General features: G+C 27.1%; 1 non-coding gene across 1 annotated transcript; it reads right to left on the bottom strand.

Annotated features, from left to right (window-relative positions):
* Positions 1-724: 724 nt before the first annotated feature.
* On the bottom strand, positions 725-797 carry TRNAI-AAU (transfer RNA isoleucine (anticodon AAU)). Its single transcript has one exon. It is a non-coding gene; the product is annotated as a tRNA-Ile (tRNA).
* Positions 798-11,786: the final 10,989 nt, after the last annotated feature.

Genomic DNA, 11,786 nt, shown 5'->3' with positions numbered 1-11,786 from the left:
CTTGCTTGACAAATAAAGGGTGCGGTGGTGTGTTTTTTTTAGAAACGCTTTAGAAAGTTGCCTGAATTTACCCGCAGCGCAACCCGGGAATACGTTGAATTCACACAAAACGAAAAATTGCCGCAAGGGGGTGGTCTGTCGTAACTATAATGTATAATTATAACAAAACTGGCAAGCCGTGAATAAATTGGGAGATCACTGTGATAAACGCAGAAAACGTGCCTCGAAGACTGAATGAACTCTGCAACGTTCTACAAATATATTGGTAGTAGCATAATTAACCTGTGACGGAAAGTATATAGAATATTGTCCCCCTATATATCGACTACCGCCTGGTAAAACAGTTCTAATCATTAGATATTAAACAGGTTACAAGAAATATGAGGCCACGTGTGGGATCCATCAGATAAGCAAAAAGTACCTGATCATTGAAGAGAACTTTCTAAAAAGAAGTCAATATGATTGAATAAAAAAAAGAAATCTGTAAATTCGTCTAGAATTTATAAATAAATATTTAGGATCTGTCACAAAAAGAAATTTGTTTTAAACCCGATAATTTTGCTTATCAAAATAGATGACCAAAATTTTTATAATTTATTCTCACTAGAATTCCACATTTGAAAAAAGACATAAATTTCGCCAATTCTATTACATTTAAAAAATATGATACTGCTCTATAAGAAAATAATCATCAAATATTCTTTCTTTAACGGTTCAAAATATTTGCTTCCGAGCGGGATTGAACCGCCGGCCTTTGCGTTATTAGCACAACGCTCTACCGATTGAGCTACGGAAGCTTACAGATCTGAATTAACATATATAAATATATATTTTTAGAGTACATCACCAGAATATGAAGTTTTATAATGAATTATCTATCATTCCATAGATGTTAATAGAATTAAAATATTATTAAAATCATTTTTCTTTGTGATTTATTAATGTAAACATCATTATTTAGTGATTATAGAGCCCTTTTCTCTTGGCCTAAAAAAGTCATGATTTTTGTGGTTGATAATATTGTGTAAATTCTTTACAATGGTGTGATGGTTTTTTATAAATGGGTAGAGTTTTTTTTTATCAATTATATCTATTGAGACGTAGTCAGCCGATTAGGAATATTGCACAACACCCTGATGCATCTTTTGAGATCTCCCTCTAATCTATCTTCATCAATTGCTCTTCTTCTCTCAAATGAGATGTGTTCAAGTGTCTTGCGAAGTGTGAGAGCTTGCATGTATGCTTCTACTTTGTCCGGGATTTCAACTGCTTAATGGTGTGATGGTGAATATTTTTATTTATGGGTTAATTTTGGAATTATAGATTTTCTCTTCAAGCATAACGTAATTGATTTTCCGTGGCTACATTATATCTATACTCTTGGCTACATCCAGAGTGCAGTGAGGATGCAATTATATAAACAACAATATAGTGTAGAATACTAACAAAATACTATAAGTCAAGTATTGAAGATTCGTAATGCCAACGAAAACGTAACCATATGGAGAAACAATAGTATTTAGAATTAGACTTGAATGTATAAGTCTTGAGCGTAGAAGATGTATTGAGGAAGACTGTAAGGATGATGTGCTTGAAAGAGTATGCAGAAAATCTATAATATAGAGCAATTTAAAGTTCTGGCGGGCAAACTCGAAAAGTATAAGAAAAATAGCCTAAAAATTTATATAAAATGCTAGGGGAGAATATTATCAAACTAGGTTAACAAAGTCTTTATTTAATAGTATGCATAATTATGCATGCATTAAAATAAACAAATTGGTTGTCCAAAAGAAGATTTATGACTAATCTAAAGATTAAAGGCCATGTAAAATCTTATCTAAAGCAAGGGTTAAAAATCCACTGTATTTTAAAAGACTTGATTATTGTATTTGTATTTTACCGCCATCATTATCTACAACTTTCGTAGTTGTTCAAAAATACGCTAATTTTTCTATAAAAAGATCTATTTGTTTATAATTATGAGATATTACATCAGAAATTCAAACCAAACATTGGTGAAATTAAATTTTTTATTGCGTGAAAAGATAAATTATTAGCCCGAATATCAATTTTTATGATAATATGCAAACAAACGATAAAATTGAGGAAAATACTTCAACTAATATAAGTCTTGAAATAAAAAATTAGCATTAAAAAAGGTTTTAAATAAGATGAAATCAAAGGAAGTATGGCTAAATATGTTTTATATAACAACTTGTATTTTTTAATTAAAAATATTGGATTAGAGGTTAAATAATTTATAAAAAAATATAAATTTATTTTAATATGCAAAAAAAGGAAAACCTAATGACTTACAGAACTATTACATAATTCTAGGTTCAGAGAGCTATAAAAAATATTATTATGAAATATTATCGGACCTTTGTTTTTTGAAATAAATTCAAGCAATTTTTTTGTGTAGTTCTAAAGATTTATTTTATTATTTTAAATGTATTTTCCAAATGCACTGTAATTCCATATGTAATATGCATGGTAAATAATCAATTATTGACCATTCTTGAAGTTCAATTAAGAAAAGGCGGTAAATCATATAATTATTTAAAGTTTGATTTCATTATTTTCATTATTGAAAGTTTGATCTTTCTATATACTGTTGTTAAACTAAATAGAAGGTTTAATCTTGTTTAAAGATGCAAGATTAAAGTGCACATGTACATTTAAAAATTTAATTGTAGGTTAATTTTGTGTTAAAACTTTGTATTTTTGCATCTTTAAGCTTAAATTGATAGTTTACCAGGAAATAGCTTATCATTAGCTTAGAAATCTTTTCATCCTCTTCAATACAACCTTTCCTTTCAAGACTAATTATTCCAGAGTTTCTCCTGTCCTATAGTTTGAATTTATGCCTCGATGACATAAAATTATATACAGAAATTAAGGGTGGTGTTTACGCAAATCAATTAAGTCGTGCTCAAGGGTAAAATAAAATGTCTTGAACTAGTATATAACTCATAAATATGTAAAATTATGGGCTGATTTATGTGCCTACCAAATAACCCGGTGATTCAATAAAGTTTTATTAAAACAAGTTATTTCTTGGATTTTACACAGCTTTTCATCAAAATTTCGAAACATACGATCTAATTTATGTGTTAAAATATCACAAACCAAATACGAGCCCATAATGAAAAATGGAAACAGAAGCAGAAGCGCTGCACTCCTACTAAATGATCTAAAAAGGGCGCAAAGCAGCTCAAATGAATATTTCTCGGTTGGTATAGAAGACGATATCTACAACTGGAAGGTTGTAATATTTGGACCACCAGACACACCATATGAGAATGGTTTTTTCGTAGCACATATGAAATTCCCACACACGTATCCTGACGATCCACCAACTTTTATATTTGAGAAAAAGATGTTCCATCCGAATATTTCTCATAATACGAATGAAGTGTGTATTTCTATTTTACATAAAAGTGGGGAAGATGTTTTTGGATACGAATCGATGAGTGAAAGATGGCTTCCGGTAAGAAACCCCGAGAGCATAATATTAAGTATTATTAGTTTGCTTATTGAACCAAATTGTGAAAGTGCTGCTAATATTGATGCGGCTAATCTTTATATTAAAGATAAACAGGAATATGATAGAATTGTTAGACGAAATACCCAGAAAGATTAGCTAATATAATAAAACATAGATAATAATAAAATTATAATTTATTAGAAAAATTTTCAATTAATTTTTATACATTTGAAAAAGATAAAAACAATACTTTTAAATTAGAAAAATATTGATAAAGATAAAATAGATTCTTGTATATTGAAATATTCAAAAATAAAAACCTGACCTATACATTAGAAAAACATTTATATAATTACTATATAAAAAAATGTAGAAACTAATTATATACTTGAAAATACAGCATTATTATACATTATATTAACTTGATATTTTTTCTAAAAATAATTTATGGGATGTAACATTTTGGCTTGCTTTAAAGATCCGTATTACTTTTCGCTTGATTCAGAAACATATGAGACAAACTTACTCTTAAATAAATTTTATAAGGCGCACGTTCAAGATAAATTTAAATAATCAATAATCAACCCACTGTATAGATCCATTTATTGCTGATTTGATTAAAAAATAATAGTAAGTCTAACTAACACATAAAAAATTTTATAAGGTGTACTTTCACATATAAATTTAAATAAGCATTAATCAACAATACACTTGAGCCCATCTCATTTGAGTGAAGAAAAGCAGTTGATGAAGATATATCAGGGGAAGGTGTCAAAAGATGCATCAAGGAGTTGTGCAATATTCCCGATGGGCTGACCATTTCTCAATAGATGGAATTGATAAAAAGAAAATCAACCTATAAATAAATAAAACATGATTGATTTTTATAAATTGATATGCCCTTACATTGTTTTAATCCCCAAAATACCATAATTTGTATTTACATTTTATATAAGATGTCTATTCCATTAATTTCTGAAATATCACACTATAATAGGCGAGTAATAATGATCTATTTTCATATATATATCTCTTTGATTTATTATTTATTTGTATATCTAGGTGAATATTGGATTATTTGGAATAAAATATTTATCTATTCGTTAAACATAAAAAAAAGGTTACGTGCAATTTAAAAGACTCATCCAATTAAAAATTGCACGCATTATTTAATATAAGTAGGCTTTATACAATTCCTGTAAATTTATGGTCAACCCATTCCTTTATAAAAACATAAACATTTATTTATTTTTCAATTTTTTTTAACCTTTTATCGTCACGTAATAAATATATTTGAGATTGACTTTAAATTAAAAAAAGTTGCGTAATAGAATTTTTATCCAAATAATGACATGAAAAAAATTAATTTGCCTAATTTGCGTTTGATGTCAATTCTCGCTTCTAAGCTGATTTTCATAAAGAAAGTATTTTTACCCGTCTAAAGCATTGTGTTTCACAGCCCGTATAAATCTATGGTCTATTCGTATATTTCAGCAAAAATAAAACCAATAAACATTCATAAATATCTGTTATATAATATTACTAAAAATATTATTAAGAGTGCCATGTCGTTAAGGCAAAAAAAAGCCATCATAGAATCAAAAAAAATTAGCGTTTGATACATTATTAGTAATATATAATGAAAATTTAGAAATACATGATTTTTAAAATATACTTACACTCCTCACAGTGTGTCTATTCACTATCTTTTTATACATTGGTTTTTAATTTTTCTATCCTATATATTTATTATATTGTGTTAAAAACGGCGCTTTTTATAAAATATAGCTGGGGCATATGTCTGTGTAATGTAGGATTCGGAATTGGAAATTTTTTATAATAAATAATTTCTTTTGATAACAACTTATATATATTCTTCTGTATATTTTCGACTTTAAGTTTTTTGTAACTTTTGCCTTCTTTTCGAAGAAATTAATAACAATAAAGTTCAAATATAGCTTAAAAATTAATATTTTTTATTATTAGACATAATTTTATTTTTTACTTTTATTACAGCATACTTATGGACATCATAATTTAAATTAACCCAATAAAATTATGTTTTTCACCATAAAAAAATATCCAAGTTGGTTTGTAAAATTATTATAAAGTATAAGAAATTCTTTTCAGACTTATGTGACGGAGAAGGTTAGAGATCTATGTTTTTTTAAAATATCATCCAGTATATTTGATAACTCGTCTTACAATAGAATTATAAGCATTTTGAAGTCAATTTTTACAAATCAGGAAAGAAACTGCCTAGCAATATAATAAGAAAAATGCAAAATCTATAAGAAATCGACTTCGATTTATCGCTCTATAGTAATTCAAGATGCATATGCCAAGAGGTGAAAATAAAAAGGCTAAGATGAATAAAGAGACAAAAAATAATAAAATTTTAGATAAAAAAGTAGCGATAGAAGAGGCAATAAATTATAATAAAAAGAAAAAAATTGAATAATATTTGAAAGATCTAAATATCAACGGATTAACAACCCTTTTAAATTAAACTGAATACAGTTCTTTATATTGATGTAAGACAGAAAGAAAATTGCGATCAAAGGTGATGAAAAAAAAATAATTAGATAATAAGAGAAAATGGGGGGGGGACAAATGATGTAGCAGATTGTTAACTATTTCGTTTGAATATAATGGAGAAGAAAAAATACCGACATTGTTTTTTACATATAAGAATTTGAAAAAAATGTACAATGTTCACCTATTTAGAGAGCTATAGAGTCATTAGGCATATTGAATTTTCCTACAAAAAAAGATGACCAGCATAAACCTCATTAATTCTAAAATTTCGACAGATAAAATTTTACATAGGATAATTTGAGAAATAATTGCTCCATGAAGAGACAATATGCTTATTCTCCGAAATAATGTCATAAATACCAGTTTGTTTTGTCAATAATATCCATGAAAGACTTACACAAGCAGACCTTCTGATCAATGACTGATATACTAGAGGATGATGTAGAAAGACTTAGGGTTAACGAAAAATAAACTGGGAACTGTACGCCAGATACAAGGAGCTAAAGAACAAGCTTTAAAAAACACGAATTTATACAATTAATACAACAATATGCACATTAATGAGCGTATAGATGTGAATAAAGTCTGTTGTTCCATCAAATACAATTTATAATAGCGCTTTTTAAAAAATCGAAGCTTTTATAATGAATAGATAGTTTTTTAGATATTAACACGAGTAAATGGATTGTCGGTTATTTTAAATAAAGAGATTATCAACAAACGACTGCATCGTAGGAATACTGCTGGCTATGGTATATTTCTGATTATCTGTATTTTGTGTGGCCCTAGTTATCTGGGTATTAAATTATGAATGTTATTGATCTTCATACCTATCTAAGAATCGTTTTTATTTAACGATAATATTAAACCTGTATCGAAAGATAATGATTAAAGCTTTAAACAAAAGAAACAATTAAATATTTTAAGACCATAGAACCATACAGAATAAATCCAAATATGCAACAAGAGATGCCGAATATAGCGAGTGCGCACTCCTTTTTTGGGGGTTTAGAAGTCTATAAAATGGGAACGATCTAAAATATTCATAGCTCTATTATATTATTTGTTTGGGTGTATGTGGTTTTTTCTTACATATTTACTATGTTGTAAATTTTTGTCAATGAATTGGACTATTTATTTTGTTTATGGGTTAATTTTTGATTTAACATTTATATTCCTCAAGCAGATTGTGTGATACAATCCTTAAAGCAAAATTTATCAATACTTTTAACTATCTCTTCTTGTGCTATATATTAATTGATACCCTTCTTCTCTCAAGAATTATCAGTTCAAGAGTCTTTCTAAATCCTATGCTTGCACATATGCCTCGACTTCGTTGTATATTCCAAGTTCTTTCAAATATTTCTTGTGAAATTTTGTAACCACCCATCCAACGTTATTACATATGTAATTATTTTTATCAATGAATTATAATTCTTTCCCGCTTTCAAATTTTTATTAAAAGAATTCCAAATATGGTATACTTATGTATAAAACATTATTCTCGATTTGGCATAGAGAACACCTGTTTAGATCAAACACTTATGACTGGGCAGCGGGCTAAAAATATTTAAGCATATAAGTAAAAATAAGAAGTTTTTTAAATAACTATTATATATTCTACAAAAACAGAGTTTTAATTTTTATGATAAAAAATGATCATAAATATCATATTTTATAATTGTTTTTAACACCAAATGATTTAAAATAAAAATATTGGAAGTAAAACGCCTCTGAAAATTTTAAGTTTATGATGGTAGATAAGAGTGAAAACGATTTTAAAAATTGCATTTTATTGAAGAAATTATTTTATGACGTCTATTTATCCAAAGTACGTACATGGATTTTATGATATATAAGTTATTTCTTTTAAATACAAAAATAATTAATATCATATTCTTGTAGACTTTCAAAATCAGAGTAAATGTGAAAAATTTAGAATCTACATTTTGAAGATCACAGGAAATAAATATTCGTCTTGATAGGTTTTAAATATTTTCGAAGATGTACATAAAATTGAATAAATATTTTTCTATTATAATTTAATGTATAAAATATTATACTGAGAAAAATATAATTTCTTTACGTACTAAATATTGCTCGATACTTTAAATATCTAAAACCCGAATAATGCTGCACACGCCATCAGATTTAAGTTGAAAACATAATTCTTGCCCAAATTTAGTAGAATTGTCATCATGATAAAATCCAAAGCAATTTGAATTAGATTAAAAAACGCCTATAAGAATTCGAAAAAAATTATTTAATATTTAATTTGTGTCCACAAGTTTCGGGGTATTTTAAAAACCAGTATTTCATATGTGTGTTAAAAAGGTGATAGATACATGAATACGCCTAAATGCTATTAGATTGTGATTAATTTTGAAATATGTAGAAATGAAAGAAAGATTTTACAAAGTTGATTGGGTAAATGTTACGCAAGTTTTTTATTTTTTTATAGAAATACAATTTATAATCAAAATTTCAAAAAAGTCTATTGTGTAAAACTAAAAAAACTATTGCACCAAAAACCTTTTGATGCCAAAAATAATGATATGGTTGATATTTTTCGATCATGAAGATATATAAAAGACGGTAACATTAAACCAAGTGAAGAAGGGAAATTCTGTTTTATTCAAGACAGAAATGTGTTATTCGGTGAGAGGATAAAATGCCCACACTAAACGAAGCCATGAAAACAATCGACCACCTTGCAACGAGATGCAAGAAAATGTTAGGGCACGATTATACGTGAAGGCACAATCAAATCATAAAATGTCTTAATTTCCTCCTATCAAGACGATACAACTTTAAGAAAACCAAAAAGATCAGAACTCACTCCGTGCAAGTGATCCACGAAAACGAAAATGCAGAAATAAAGGTTGATACCAGAATCAAAACTGATATATTAATTAAACAAAATAGACAAGATATTTTTGTATACATTTAAAAAGAAAATTTTATTTGTGCTGATTGCAATAGGTATAACAAGCCTTGACAACTTAACTGAAGTTGAGAATAAAAAATATAGGAAGTATGTCATCTTGGCGAATGAACTTGGTTTAATTTACAAATGTAAAACAAGAATAACACCATTTGTAATGACTTTGAATGAATTATTACAAAATCCCATAAAAAGTATGTTAAGGAGTTAAAAATCCCTGACGAAGTAGAAGCATACATGTAAGCTCTCACACTTCGCAAGACACCTGAACTCATCTCATTTGAGAGAAGAAGAGCAGTTGATGGTGATCGATCAGGGGAAGGTGTCAAAAGATGCACCAAGGAGTTGTGCAATATTCCCATTGGCTGACCACGAGTAAACACATAAAATTTATAAAAATAAACTATACCCATAAATTAAAAATAAATTATAAAATATAGATGCGAAATATAGAAAGCTAGATCTACCAATCAATTTTTCATATAAAAATTGAATTTTTTTTTTATTTGAATAATACAAAATATATGTTGTATTTTATCAGTAGCTACTTTTCTTAAAAAAAATATCCTTAAACCTTTTCATTGTTTTAAAAAAAATAAAACGAAAGATCAATTCTTAAAATAATTCAAATTTCATTTATAATTGCAATATTACAACATCCTATCTGTTTAAATATTCAGATACTCAGAAGTATCGACAGGGCTATATTTCCTACAAAAAGTGCAGGCATAATTGATATTGACTAATAATATACAAGCTGAATCTAGATTTTGAAACCAAGGAATTAAAATATATTGTTGATAAAGTCGAAAAAAATGGTTTGGATTAATGTAAATTTCATATGAATTTTTTTTATGCTGGTTATTTAAAAATTTGAACGCGAATGAAACACATTTTACAATATAATAGAAACTGAAAAAAATAACTAACACACACTAATGTAATTATTAAATTTTAAATTGTCTTATCGTGCAGTAAAAATTCATGAAATTTTCAGAATCGAATTCTGTTGTTATGATATGATTTTTTTAATTAAAAATCTACTTTTTAAATGAAATACATTTATTTTTCATTTTGATTTTAGCTATTTAAATTTGTACGTGTCAAAAATTCAGATCATTCCACAGAACAGATATGCAAAATGTTCAATCGATGCCATGATACTTACAATCTTTATCAATACATCTTCTGTATTTTAGACACTTTCCTTCAAGATCTTTCCTTAACCTACGCTGTATTTGTCTGCTTATGCTTTAGTTTAAATCAAAAAACCTTATTATAGATATAAGCCCTGGTTCGATTTACATCAGAATCTTCGGAGTGTTTAATGTGACCTGAAAACAAAACAAAATGGTTTAACAACAAAAATTCGGATTTTTTGAATCAAAATTGTGATTTTCCATAATTTATTCTAACCATTAGTTATTTTACAAAAAATATTTTTTTAAAATAAAAAAAGATCAATGAATATACAACATAAAATAAAGACTATTTTATTGAGAAAGAGAAGAGCTTTTCTGGTCTAACTGTATCATTTAAAAAGAAAAAATTCATTACATAATACATCCATATAGCTACCAGACATCTGTAACAAACTATACACGCATCTTAATCTTTTGTATTAATACTTAATCCTTATTCTGTATTAGAATTGTCTCGTTAAAAAGTGCTAAAAACTAAAGAAATGTATTTTAACCAGGGATATACTGTGGTAAATTATGCACAAAGATTCTCGACCGTTATTTATTTTTAAAGTTTTTCTTTTTCTATAATTCTATATTTTTTTCCTACATCCCATTTTTTCTCTACAGATAAACAAGCTCGGGTTTTCTATTTACTACTAAGACTTCGATAAGCATATTTTATGTACTTGGTTTTTTTCATTAGACGCCTTTTGTTAACTATTTGTTTATTCCGTTCAAATATAACAAAAAAACATCCGAAATGTGCTTTAGGTAGATTAGATTGTTATTTTCAATCGCTTATTGTCTATTTACGTTAAAATATTAAAATTTTGAGCTTACGAAAATACTAAAATTTGATTTTTCTTTTCATTTTTAAATAAAAATTATTGGTTCTCTATGCTCTAGATAGATAAAATCACATAATTATCGTAACAAAAATTTACGGAATATTTTGTAAATATCCAAATCCTTGTTTAAAAGACATGATACAGCAACACTTCTTAAATTGATCTTTTATTTTATGGGTAAAAATTTATTGAAATCATATATGTGTAAGTTTGTCTTACTATTCTTTTTCAATCAATTCAACTTTAAATGGATCTATAGAGTGGATTGATTACTGATCATTCAAATTTATATATGAAAGTAAGCCTTATAAAATTTATTTATGTGTAAGTTTGACTTACTAATATTTTGATCGCGACAACTTTAAATGGATCTTTAGAGTGGGTTGATCAATGATTTTTTTATTTTTTTATTTATGGGTTACGTTTCTTTTTATCAATTTAATCTATTTAGATGTAGTCAGCCACTTGGGAATATTTCACAACTCCTTGATGCATCTTTTAATACCTTCCCCTGATCGATCACCATCAACTGCGCTTCTTCTCTCAAATGAGATGAGTACAAGTGTCTTGCGAAGTGTGAGAGCTTGCATGTATGCTTCTACTTCGTCCGGGATTTTCAACACCTTAACATATTTAATATGTAATTTTGTAACCACTTTAACCCAAATCAAATATTTTTATAAAACATTTATTTATACATATTTATAGTATTTTTAATGATGTTTATTTAAGATAAATGAGAAAGAAAATTAATTATGCAATATTACATCTTTTAATATTAAAAA

The sequence above is a fragment of the Rhyacophila brunnea genome, unplaced genomic scaffold (assembly GCF_057557595.1).
Source record: "Rhyacophila brunnea isolate RB1 unplaced genomic scaffold, BYU_Rbru_1.0 scaffold_72, whole genome shotgun sequence".
Taxonomy (NCBI): Eukaryota; Metazoa; Arthropoda; class Insecta; order Trichoptera; family Rhyacophilidae; genus Rhyacophila; species Rhyacophila brunnea.
The sequence above is the reverse complement of the archived record's forward strand: the minus strand, read 5'-3'. Positions and strand labels throughout refer to the sequence as shown.